Genomic DNA, 10,521 nt, shown 5'->3' on the forward strand with positions numbered 1-10,521 from the left:
ACCACTGGTCCAGAGGACTCAGGAGTTCTCTCATTCTGTTCATTGTCTGCAAGATAATTTACTCAATCCCACTGTGTACTTCAGACCTACGCCCAGCACTGTAGGAGATGCACAGAAGCGTGTGCCCTCCCAGGTCCACAGTCTAGCTGAGGAGACAAGCTGTGGCCTGAAAATTAATGATGTATGTGGGAGCTCAACACAAGGCAGAAGGCGTCTGAGCGTTGCACGCAACGCGTGGTCAGGACTGAACATGTACATGCACCAGAGGCTCTCATGTTCCCAGGGACAGGGACACTCTGATGGCTGAGGGCTTGCGAGAGAACGTCGTGGAGGAGTCTCAGCCCAGCGGGAGCCCAGCAGGTGGCAGGGTTTGAAGAGCAGCACAGACAGGCGGCACATGGCACGGGCAGTGCCAGGGGTAACGCCCGTGTCTGAGAAGAGTGAACGCATGCATCAGCCTGATCCCATAGGAAGATGTGGGAAGGGGTGAAGGCCAGGGGTGGCCCGTGGCCCATGTGGGTGTTCTGGGTGCTGAGCCACCGACCTTGACTTGGAGGACTGGTGGGGAGAACCTGGATGGTGTCTACGCGGGCACGTGACCAAGAGCAGTGTTGTAGGGAGATAGTCCACGAAATGATGGTGTGGCTGTACCCAGGCCCTTCCACAGCCTGATCTGGTTGCCACCTGGTCGCAGGCTGGAGTGGGAAGGTGGGAATCTGTGGGCAGGAGCCCCCACAGTGGAGCAGGCAGTCCCTCCAGGACTTCCTGCCCCACCCGCTTCCTGCCCCAACCCCAGAATGATGCTGCGAGGGCCAAGTGGGTTCCGTGCCTCCACCCACCCTGGGCTGGGGATGGCTAGGCAGGCCTCTCATGGAGCGTTTGTCCAGGCTTTAGGGCAGCTGAGTGGAGACACAGGAGGGAGGGAGAAGAGAAGCCACAAAGAGCCTGAAAGGGAATCTGGGCCGCACACCCTTCACCCTCGCTCCCGCACACCTGCCCCCAACGCAGTGAGTGGATGTTCCTCACCTGCGTCTCTGGCCCTCTCTTTTCCATCTTGGTCAGGAGGGATGTGGCGTCCACTAGAAAAGCTGCTTTCCCTCAGACGCCAGTAAGCTCTTGAGAATTCTAGAGTGGGTCCCTGCCCTCTGACCGGGGAGTGGACTGTCACCCTACCACGACATGATGCCTTATCTCAGGAGCTGCCTGAGATCGTTTTTGGAGTCAGGCTGTGATGAAAACTTGTAAAAGTAAGTGTTTAGCGGGACACATTGTGAAAAACAACTCAAAGGAACACGGTCACCATCAGGTGGACGTTGGTGTCAAAAGGCCAGAGCTGCACCTGGTGGTCATCAGATGACCGTCATCTGACCTGGGCGGGAGGCTCTCCTACAGTAAACCGCCACACTGAGGAGCTGGAATTAGATCGAACAGAACCGTTGCTACGCTGTCCTTAGCCGATGATTGTGATAAACCATAATCGTCAGGAGCCTGGTCGAGTGAAACATGCGCTTGTGTATATCTAACAGCTGAGTTAGAAACCACTTTTCTGAGATGCAGAAAGGGAAACTGGTACGTAGTACTCATTAAATTGTTAGGGTTCAGGTTTTGTTTTTTCATTTAGAAAGTTAGTATTTTCCAGCTTAAAGTAGAATATACATTCTTTGTAGAGGCCAACTAAAAAAAGCAAAAAGAAGAAAAGATTATTCAAGATTTTATCACAATCAGTGATAACTCTTTGGTGTATTGCCTGTCAGTCTGTTTTTCTCTGCACGTACATTTCTGCGTTGATGTAATGAGACTGCATTTGCAGTTTCTTTTACTTCATCTTTAGCGTTACAATAAATTTATCCTAGACCATTAGGAAACTCTTAGTAAACACCATTTGTAATGATTGCATAAGATTTCACTGTATTGATGTTTTATGTTTTATTTAACCTATGTCTAGGACTTTAGGATTCCAGTGAATAAAGGTGGGAGAGCTCAGAGCGACTCTAGGAGGGCGTCTGCCAACTTCTTCCTTATGGGGCCAGATAGGAAGTAGTTTAGGTTTTGCAGAGCCCCAGGGTCCCAGTTCCACTGATGCAGCCTGGAAGAGTCATGTGCAGTATGTACACAGATGCGTGCAGCAGTGTCCCAATAAAACTTTATTTGCAAAAACAGCAGCGGATCCTACCTTGCCAAATCGTGCTTTTGAAAATGGAACCGGGATCTTACCTGCAGATGACTGCTGTACTCATCTACTAGTCAGGAAATACCCTAAAAACAGGCCTCCTTCCCCCCCACCCCCCGATGTAAATAAGAGGATGGCTTTTAACAACACTGCTCGTTACACAGTTGTGGAGAGTATCGTATGCTTTATACACATACTCTAGCCTTACTTTCTAGGCACAAGAAGCGTGTGTTCGTATTTGGTGGCAAGCGTATTTATGAATCTTACTTGATGATGAAGTAGTTGTTGGAAAATGTTGTTTTCTGATTTTTCTCTTCATGGTTTGCTTCAGTCTTTCTTGTTTTCAGAAACTGATATTTCAGTAATTCTGAAATGAGCAAGTGCATTATTCCCTCTAGAGGTGATTACCTTGCTCACTGTGTATATCAGTGTAGTAGAAGGGTCTGAAACATATATTTTCTTTGGCTTTTTCTATCTCTTGGATTGGTGACAGAGTGCCATTTTAAATTCATCCTGGGTATATTCGTGTAGTACTGAAAATTATAACTCAACACTACTTAATTTGCTGTGAGACTTACTGTAAAATAGATCGATGCTTATTGCATCATGTGCAGCATGTAATCGTATTGTTTATTAAAGAAAATGCTAGACATTATTTTGGATTGAACAGAGGTCAAGAAACTTGTTTCCTTCTTTTCAATTAAATTGAGGGATTTCAAGAAGTTTAAATGTTAATGACACAGGATTAATGTAGATTTATCGACATGGGAAGTCTTGCCCTCGTGTTTACCCAGCAAGACAAGGGAGAGAAGCAGTCCCCAGACAGGCAGGCAGAGCCCACATCATGCAGCCCCATGTCCTTCCCCTGAGAGCAGGACCACAGGTGCCCCCTGCCCCACAGGCTCGCCATACGGGCTGAGTTGATTCCTACGGTGGCACACTCAGTAAACGCTAGCTGCTCTTATTACCATGATCTTAACATTTCAGCCAAATGTAAGGACAAGTTGGGCACATCGTAATGACTCAGCAGAGGAGAGAGAGCTGAAACCTTAACCCCGGATGGGGAACCGCCAAAGAGAAGTCAGCTGACTCCCAGAGTAGAACGTCGGAATGCTGGGAACCAGGCACCAGGCTGCTGTCATGTGTCTGGCTCATCTCATATATTGGCCATGACATTTGCTTTGGATTTTTTTTTTAAGATTTTATGTATGTATGTATGTATGTATGTATGTATGTATTTGAGAGAGAGAGACAGTTTGTGCACAAGTGTGCACGAACAGGAGGGAGAGAGAATTTCAAGCAGACTCCACACTGAATGTGGAACCCCATGTGGGGCTCTATTTCACAACCCTGAGATCATGACCTGAGTTGAAATCAAGAGTCAGACGCCCAACCACCTGAGCTACCCAGGGGCCCCTTGCTTTGTATTTTTCTTGAAGACTCACCTAAGACTTGATCAGAATTACTTTTAGACACATAAGTTCCTGCTGGTTTTTTTTTTTTTTTTCCCCTGCTGGTTTTTGATGATGGGTTAACCGTTTGTTCTCTGTAGCATTTCCCAGAACACAGCTTCCTTGCTGGAGAACAAACTTCCTGCCTGCCTTTCAGTGTTCTTTGTGGTAGGAACTGAGTAGAATGATTCTGCCTTACTTCGCACACTTGAAGGCAGAGATGCTTAGAGACCTGCCTGAGAAGGAGGCAGTCTAGTACATCAGAGAACCAAACTGCCCTACCAGTTACTTGGTCATAATGTCCCACTTGGGATTTATTTAAATGGTTTTCCTCTTTGGAAGTCTTCACAATAAGGCCTCAGCCATGCTCTGGTCCTGCTTCTGAGCCCCACAGTAGCTTCTAGAGTCTTTCTGGTTACATGATGAGTCACATGCCCACCTGAAGAAGGTACTTCCTCCACCCAGACCATGTACGCTCACTGTTCCAGTCTGTTGACATACACTCGTTAGGATGAGCACCATAATGTACGTGACAGAGCTCCTTTAATGAAAGGCCATATGCAGAAATCTGGCGTATGCTGCTAGGTAAGAGAACTGAAGGAGAAGGAATTACAGGGCTGATGGCTCCGACCACTCCCTGGCTCTCCGACCCCAGATCTGCTCCTTGGGCTGCCACGGGCGGTCACACTGATTCATCCTACAGGGAGTACATTTGGCAATAAGCCAGAAGTGTAGGGACCTTTGAAGACAGCTGAGACCACTAGGGAAGGGGAGAGGAGCCTGGGATGGAGACGGCAGGACAGGCGAGCACTTGAGGACGCAGGCGAGGGCAGGCTGAGGGTCGGCATTCTGGCTTGCATGTGGCTGCTTCCCCCTACCATCCTGGATGGGTACAGAGGGAAGGTGGGAGAGAAAGAAAGAAAGAAGGTGATCTCCTATCCTTCCTGGAGGAGCCTGCACCTGTAGAAGGCAGAGGAAGAATTTAGAGTGAGGAGTAGTACAACATAACAAAGGAGAACATGGGGAATGTGAGGAAGAAACAGGCAGTTAGGACATAGGGAGCGTGAAGAATATGGCTAACAAAATAAGGATTGTAGCAGGTGCACTGACAAGCAGCATGGGCATGACGGACAGCGAGAGCTGGAGGTAGGGCAGGGAGTTCCCATCAAAGGGACAGAGACAGGAGGAGGGACTCACCAGTAGGACACAGTGGGAGTTGGAAATTGAAGATAGTGAAGATATCGGTTATGGAAACTATGTGTAAGATGCAGTACATTAGTCATAACCACCAAAGTAATGAAAATAGAAGGTATAATTTTCATACAAGGAGAGAAAATTTTCTCTCTAAAAGAAGGTAGAAAAGGAAAAAAGAAAAGCATGGTAAATAGAAAATGTGAAATAAGGCAGTCAAAATAAGCTTTGAAATAAAAGTGATGTTGTAACTATAAGTGAGTTGAATTCATCTCTCAAAGGGCAGTGATTCTTCTGTTGGATAAAATTCACTATGATATGGCAAACAAACTATTTGAAGGGCTGAAAGTCACAGGAGGAAAGCAGTGAAATATGAAGTGAAAGAAAGTTGGAATGGCAGTTTTAATGAATCAGAGCAGAGCCTGAGATAAGACATGTTGAAAGGACAGAGAAGAGTGTTTTATGGTGAGAAGCTCAGTAGAAGAAGACACACCAGTATGGTTCCGTACACACCTGACAGTGTGGCCCTGAACTATGGATGATGAGGACAGAAAGAACCACAGACAAATCAGGAATGAAGATACTGAGACACCAAGGAGGTGAAGAGTAAGCAAAATAGGTAAGATTTCAGTAACAGGGTGAATTAACTGGATGTGTAGAGGCAGATAGGGTAATATAGGCAACAAACACAGCCTGCACATTTCTAGCACATGGGGCCAATTCACAAAAATAAACTGTGCTGAGCTGCAAAGGAAGCTTTAATAACCCCAGAGAGGCAGCATCGTATCCACTCTGTTCTCAGACCACCATGCAATAAAGTTGGAGCTCAGTAACAGAAAAATAGCTTGAAAAAATGTTCTGAAAACTAAAAATCTTACTCTTAAAACCATTAAAGAGGGAGTGCTTTAAAAAATATTGTGAACTACTCAAAGCTGGATGATGGCAATAGCAGTGCTTTTCTTATCTGTGGGATAGAACTAAAGCAGGCTCAGATTTAGGACATGTAGTCAGAAAACAAAGATTAATATTGAAGAAAAACAAAATGTTCCCCCTATAGAGCCAGGGGGGAACATAGTGTGCAGAAAGAAGATCCTTGGAGGCAGAGGCAGCCCATAACTGTTCACAGTGTCCCAGACCCTAGCATGTCTGGCCAACTCCCCAGAATTCTACCATCGGGAGGGGGATCCTGGAGTTCCCACTCCTGTCTATGCAAGGTTGGATCCGTGCTCTCATTGTCAGCTCCTCTTTCAAGTGAGCCTGGTGACAGGTTCCCAACATTCCGACGTTCTGCTCTGGGCGTCAGCTGACTTCGCTTTGGTTTTTCCCGATCCAGGGTTAAGGTTTCAGCTCTCTCCTCTGCTGAGTCATTACGACTTGCCTGACTCGTTCTTATATTTGGCTGAAATGTTAATGTCACGGTAATAAGAGCAGCTAGCGTTTACTGAGTGTGCCACTGTACAAGTCACAATCAGCTCGTACAGAAGGCCTGCGGGACAAGGGGAGGACATGAGTGCACGGCTAGTAACTGGTAGGGCCAGGATTCAAATCCGAATGGACATTGGTGCAGGTTCTGCCTGCCTCCTGTCTTCTGCTGACTGCCTCTCTCCTTTTTTCTTTTTTTTTTTTTTTAAGATTCATTAGAGAGAGAGACAGAGCATGAGTCGGAAGGGCAGAGGGAGAGGGAGAGGAAGAGAGAATCTCCAGGAGACTCCTCATGACTGCAGAGCCTGACACAGGGCTTGATCTCAAGACCCTGAGATCATGACCTGAGCTGAAACCAATAGTCAGATGCTTAACCGACTGAGCCACCCAGGCGCCCTTCCTCTCTCCATTGCTGTCATTTTTCTTCCTAGTGCTGGTTCTTGTCTTGCTCCTTTTCTTTCACTTTGGAGGTGATATGGAGGGAGCAGAGATCCATGTTTAAGTAAAGGTTTTAGAGATTCACCTAACTTGGGGAAAGGCTACACTGAGTTCTTTAGCAAACATCATGCTTGGTGGAGAAACTTGAGACAACTTCCCTTTAGGCTGGGAATAAGGTAAGCATCCTCTCTGACACTACTGCCTTGCTAGAAGTCCTGGCCACCAATAAGACAAATAAGTGATAGTAGAAAAACACAAAAATGTATAGTTATCTCTGTACAGTATGGGTCATCTATCATATTCCATCAGTTGTAGGGTACACATTTTCATATTCGAACATCTCTGAGATCTAGTGCTGTCTTACAGTAAATTACATGCCTGTTTAATTGGCAGCATACTTTCTGTCTTAGTGGTATGTGGAAATGTTTGTAAGAGTCCTCTCAGAGACACACACTATGACCTTTCTCATCTCACTGTTTGTGACATGAACTAACCAAAGTTGCAGCACTAGGGAATCATGGGTAAAATATCAGGTAAGCAGCAGGTAGAGTTGGTGAACAAGGTTTATATATACCATAGTTATATAACTGATCTCAAAGTCATAATAGTATTTATGGATTTTAATTTGAAAAGCCTAAATTGTATGGTCTTTATCTTTAAGACCAGAAAAAAGAAAAGCACATTAAACTATAAGTAAAAGAAACTTTAAAAAAAAAAAAAAAAAGTAAACAAAAAATGCACTAGAAAAATCTAGAAACCCATGAAACTAAATCATAATTTTTGAAAAGTTCAGTAAAACTGTTAAATTCTCTTTGGTGGGATGCCTGGGTGGCTCAGCAGTTGAGCACCTGCCTTTGGCTTGCTCAGGGCATGATCCTGGAGTCCTGGGATCGAGTCCCACATCGGGCTCTCTGCAGGGAGCCTGCTTCTCCCTCTGCCTGTGTCTCTACCTCTCTCTCTGTGTCTCTCATGAATAAATAAATAAAATCTTGTAAAAAAAAAATTATCTTTGGAATGGCCAAGACCAGAAGGGAGACACAAATTACCTGTATCAGAAGTAAGAAAGGGGGCATCACTACAGATCCCACAGGCATTAAAAGGGTTATAAAGGAATCCTTTTATGTATAAAGGGCTTTATTCCAATAAATTCTACATCTGAGATGTAGTGGATGAAAGACACAAATTACCAAATCTGGCACAAGAAGAAAGAGAAAATCTAGAGTTTATACCTCATAAAGAAGTTGAATTACAGTTAAAAGCCTCACAAAGAAAACTCTAGGCCCTGATATTATTACTGATGAATTCTCAAATGTTTAAGAAAGAAATAATACCAATTCTTATACAAACTCTTTGAGAAAGTGAAACAAGGGGCAACATTTTCTCATTCCAGAGGCTAACTTTACCCCGAAAACTAAAGTCAAGCAAAAACTGTATAAGGGAGGTGGGGGGAAGAACTTACATACCAGGATTCCTCATTAACATAGATATAAAAATCCTTAACAAAATATTAGCAAGTGAAGTCTGTGAATACATAGAGAAAGGATAAAGTATGAGAATCAAACAAGGTTTATTTTGGGAATGGAAGATTTGTTTAACATGTAACAAATCAATACATTATTATTAATGTATTTACTCTCCTTTTCCAGAATAAGAGAGAAAAACTATATGATCATTTCAATAGATGCATAAAAAGCATTCGACAAAATTTGACACCCATTCATGATAAATCAATTCAGCAAACTAGGAATGGAAGTGAATGTTCTCAAGCTCCTAAAAGGCATGTAGGAAAAGCCTGTAGCTAACTAACACTGTACTTAATGGTGAAAGGTTAAGTGTTTTTCCTGGAAGGTTGGAAATAAAACTAAGGTGTTCATTCTCACCATTACTTTTCAGTATTGTACTAGAAGTTCTGATTGTTGCAGTAAAGATACAGAAAAATAAACAGGCATGCAGATTGGCAAAGAAAACTGTTCACAGACAGCAGGATTATGTATATAGAAAATCATGCAAAATCTACAAAAACATTGCTGGAACTAATAATTCATTGTAGCAAGGTTTTAAGGTATAAGACCAATACCCCCACACCAGCCGCATTTCTATATAGTAATGATAAAGGTTGGAAATTGAAATTTAAAAATATGATTTGCTGTGGCATCAAGATTCTGAAATACTTGGGATGAATTTAACAAAATATGTACCAGACGTGTGCACACAACATACAGAAAGAACATGACTCAGAGAAAGACTCACATACTCAGAATTTCACTGTACTTAGGGAGTAAAAAAGTTTTTTAAACCTATTCAACTTGATCTATAGATTCAGTTCAGTCCCAGTCAGAATCCTATTTTTTAATCCATTTTTTATTATTTATTTATTCATGAGAGACCCAGAAAGAGAGGCAGAGACACAGGCAGAGGGAGAAGCAGGCTCCATACAGGGAGCCCAGCGTGGGACTCGATCCCAGGTCTCCAGGATCACGCCCTGGGCTGAAGGCGGCGCTAAACCGCTGAGCCACCGGGGCTGCTGCCCCAATCCCTTTTTTTTTTTTTTTTTTTTTAGAAGAAATTGACAAGTTGATTTTAAATTCTATGTAGAAGTGCAAAGGGTGAAGCTGAAACAACTTTGAAAAGGAGGCACGTTGGTTTATTTCAAGAGTTAATATAAAGTTGCAGTAATCACGCCTGTAGTACTGGCATAAGGATGGCCATAAAAATCTGTGGAACAGAATACAGAGTACAGGTGTAGACCTACACGTATATGACCAAATTGATTTTGGACAGAGGTACCAAGGTAATCTGATGGAGAAAGGATGGTCTTTTTAACAAACGGTACTAGAATAATTGGCTGTTCATTCAGGAAAAACAAAAACCTTCACTCTTATTTTATGCTATGCAGAAAAATTAACTTCTGATCTTATACAAGATGAAACTATAAAACTTAAAGTGCAAACATAGGAGAAATTGTTGATAATTTTTTAGTCAGGACCCAAACAACACAAACCATTCAAAAAATTGATCAGTTGAAGTTCATCAAAATTGAAAGCTTCTGCTGTTGATAGACAGTGTTGACATTGTTAATTGGAAAGATTTACAATACGTGTCTGACAGAGACCCATATAGACGATATAGAAAGACCTTTAAAAAGTCAAGAATACAACCCAAATTTTAAATAAATAACCAATGACTGGAATAGATGCTTTGCAGAGGAGACACATGAATGGCTGATAGACACGTGAAAGGTTCACGGTGTGTTGTGGAAAATGTAAAACCATCCAGAGCTTTTGTACTTCGCCAGTGGGGATGCAACATAGTACAGCCGCTTCAGGGATGTGATGTTAAACATACAGCCCGTCAATTCAACACCTGCGTATTTACCTGAGGGAAGAAACCCTCTGTCCACAAAAGGATGTGCACATGAGTGTTCCTAGCAGCTTTGTTGATGATGTCCCACTCCTGAAACAACCATCAGCGGGTGAACAGATAATCAGATTGTGGTCCGTCCACACAACATGTTACCTCTTACCAAGGAAAAAGAGCAAGCTGTTGATAACAGCATGAATGAATCTTAGAAACATTGTAATGATTGAAAGGAGGTGAACACAGAGGAGTGCATGGTTCGTGGTTCCATGAAGTTCCCAGAAAGACCGACTAAACCGCAATGAGATAAAGCAGATGGGGTTTGCGGGGCAGATGTAGGGCTGGGATCGGTGGGAAGTAGGGTGGCACAGTGCCTTGGGGGGAGGTCCTGCTGGTGGCCACACAGAAACATATCTATCTAATGCTTCAGACTCTAATCTTAAAGTAGGTACATCTTATTGTATGCAAATTGCACCTCATGAAGTTGATTTA

The 10,521-nt window shown here is 43.5% G+C and overlaps 1 protein-coding gene across 4 annotated transcripts in view; it reads left to right on the forward strand.

Annotated features, from left to right (window-relative positions):
• RPTOR (regulatory associated protein of MTOR complex 1) overlaps positions 1-10,521 on the forward strand; it is a 333,774-nt gene that overhangs the window by 165,783 nt on the left and 157,470 nt on the right. The window lies entirely within an intron of this gene.

Source organism: Canis aureus, chromosome 16, assembly GCF_053574225.1.
Source record: "Canis aureus isolate CA01 chromosome 16, VMU_Caureus_v.1.0, whole genome shotgun sequence".
Lineage (NCBI taxonomy): Eukaryota > Metazoa > Chordata > Mammalia > Carnivora > Canidae > Canis > Canis aureus.